General features: G+C 46.1%; 1 protein-coding gene across 1 annotated transcript in view; it reads left to right on the top strand.

The window, feature by feature from the left end:
• ctnnd2a (catenin (cadherin-associated protein), delta 2a) overlaps positions 1-2,500 on the top strand; it is a 302,396-nt gene that overhangs the window by 102,786 nt on the left and 197,110 nt on the right. The window lies entirely within an intron of this gene.

Here is a 2,500-nt window from a genome sequence, read left to right on the forward strand (position 1 = left end):
CAATAAACATAAGGTCATATCCATTCCCTCATCTCAGCCAGAGCAATTAAAGTGACCTCTCCGCAGATGGCAGTGGACATTTGCATGAAAGGGTGCCTGGGAATTGATGGAGTCACATTTTAAGCAAAGGTCACACTACTTAGATAGTCGCTATTAAGGCTAACCGGCAACCGGGGAATTAAAGGCTTGATTCATGGTGAGTTTCCCTCGCAGAGATCAGTCAGGCAGAGTTTAGCCACATCTGGACCACATCTGGGCCAAATCTGGCCCTGAGTCATCTCATCTCTCTCCGAGTAATGCCAGCCTTAAAGGTCTGCACGCTTTTCATCTTCTTAGAAATATTTATGGATGAGGAGAAGAACAGCCGGATTAATTTTATTGCTGGCTTGAGTTTCATGGGCCAGATGTGTTGTTTACAACGCGACTGTTTGGACATTATCATTCACAAACAGCCAGAGTCGTGCAGTGGGTATTTAACTGTCTGTGTGTGTGTGTGTGTGTGTATGTGTGTGTGTGTGTGTGTGTCTGTGTGTGTGTGTGTGTGTGTGTGTGTGTGTCCCAGTGGTGTTTCTGAGATCTGTCTCTGCGGTGCACTGTTGCGGAGACAACCTGTGTCAACTCCGCTAATTTTCAGGGGAAGCCCTCAAAACAAGTGTTGCATTTTGATAAACTTGTTTTCATTGAATGCTTAATGGATTAGATGAGCATTGCTGGAATACATTTCCTCCATTAGCATTTTTTTGTGTGCTTGCTGTGGAATCTGTGGAGGCACTATTTTCATCCATTAGAAAAATCGGCGTCCTCAGTTCACCACGGCTCTGTTTCCTGAGGGTCCAGGGTGTTTGTCTGCCTGCTGAAGTACATGGCTGCCCTAGAAACCACGTCAGCCAATCTGGTGGGAGTGGATGAGAGCGGTGATCAGATTTCCGGTGAGTTATGCCACCATCGGGGATAATTGGCTGACCTCAGCCAGGGGAGGGGAGAGCAGTGGGAGGTGGGAGCAGTGGGAATCATGTCAGAGCGACGACAGAGTTAGAAAGAAAGAAAAGGGCACACGTGTGTGTGTGTGTGTGTGTGTGTGTGTCTATGTGTGTGTGTGCGTGTGTGCCTGTGTGTGTGCGTGTGTGCGTGTGTGTGTGTGTGTGTGTGTGTGTGTGTGGTGTGTGTGTGTGGTGTGTGTGACACGGGTTGTGCATATTTTCTGGTAAACTCTAGATACCAGCCTTTCTTGCCCTCTTGCATTAGAAAGTAATCAAAGTCAAATTCAAGCCTAATCATGGAAGACCTCAAAAGCAAAAAAAAACAAAAAAAAAAAAAAACACCTGAACTGAATTTGTTAAGGAAGGCCAATATGTCTTAACCCTTGCACCAAACCATGCCTTATCCATTACTTGCACTAGTAAAGAATAATCCTCTATGGTGTCTCACTGACGAACAAGACTGCCAGAACCGCACAGACCTTTGGTTGCCAAGCCAAGTGGAAATAAAAGGCGAGAAGTGTAAGAGTCACAGAGGGAGAGAGAGAGAGAGTGAGTGGAATGTAAACAAGAAAGAGAGCAGGAGGGAGAGAGAGAGGGTAAGCTAATGAGAGAGAAGGACAAGGAAAAGATGGGGAGAGAGGAGAGGAGGGAGATAGAAGGATAGAGAGAGGAAGAGAGAAAAAGGGAGGGAGAAAGGGAGGGTACAAAGTGTGTGTGCGGATCCGCAGTGATGCCTTGTGATGGTGATATTAGCAGAAGTGAAAAGTTCACATCCACCGTGGCCACTATTGCAGAGGCGGGGCCGAGCTCTTAAGCTCCCCGCTGCAAACTCGCCACTCAGTTCACACACACACACACACACACACACACACATATATATACACACACACACACACCACACAGTTCATGTTAAGGCCTCATCTCCGCAAGACCCCAGCAACACTTAGGAGAACCCAGTGGAACCGAGGACTGCAGTATAGCATAAGCAGCCAGGAGCCACGACTTCTGACTTTATATTCAAATTGGCTGGTGACATTTTAGTTGTGTACCCCGGGGAGCGCAAAGGAAAGAAAATCATTCTCGCTCTTTGGTAAGCTGCTCTTGTGGGCAAACACTGACTTGGAACTGCTGAGAGGGCACCCTGAATGCGTGACCATTAAGCATGTTAAGTGAGAAGCCAAGATGTTTTTTTTTTTAACTGTTTAGTTAACTCACACGCTCTGTGCTCATGGTTGCATATGCATGAACAGTGGTTGCGTTATTGTTGTGCAATTAATTTTGCAGTCATGTGTTTAGCAGACATGTTTATTGAAAGGGAATTTCAGTAAAGGCCAGGAATGCATAATACATACCAGTATATCAGTATGTGTGCTGCATAGTGTAGTCATGAAACATATAAACACATAAACACACGTGCGTGCACACACACACACACACACACACACACACACACACACACACACACACACACACACACACACACACATATACACACACACATGCAAACACACTCACACACA

The sequence above is a fragment of the Alosa pseudoharengus genome, unplaced genomic scaffold, assembly GCF_046254945.1.
Source record: "Alosa pseudoharengus isolate Yale_2024_CS ecotype anadromous, Long Island Sound unplaced genomic scaffold, YU_APseudo_1.1 YU_APseudo_1.1_scf_18, whole genome shotgun sequence".
In the NCBI taxonomy this organism is placed as follows: Eukaryota; Metazoa; Chordata; class Actinopteri; order Clupeiformes; family Clupeidae; genus Alosa; species Alosa pseudoharengus.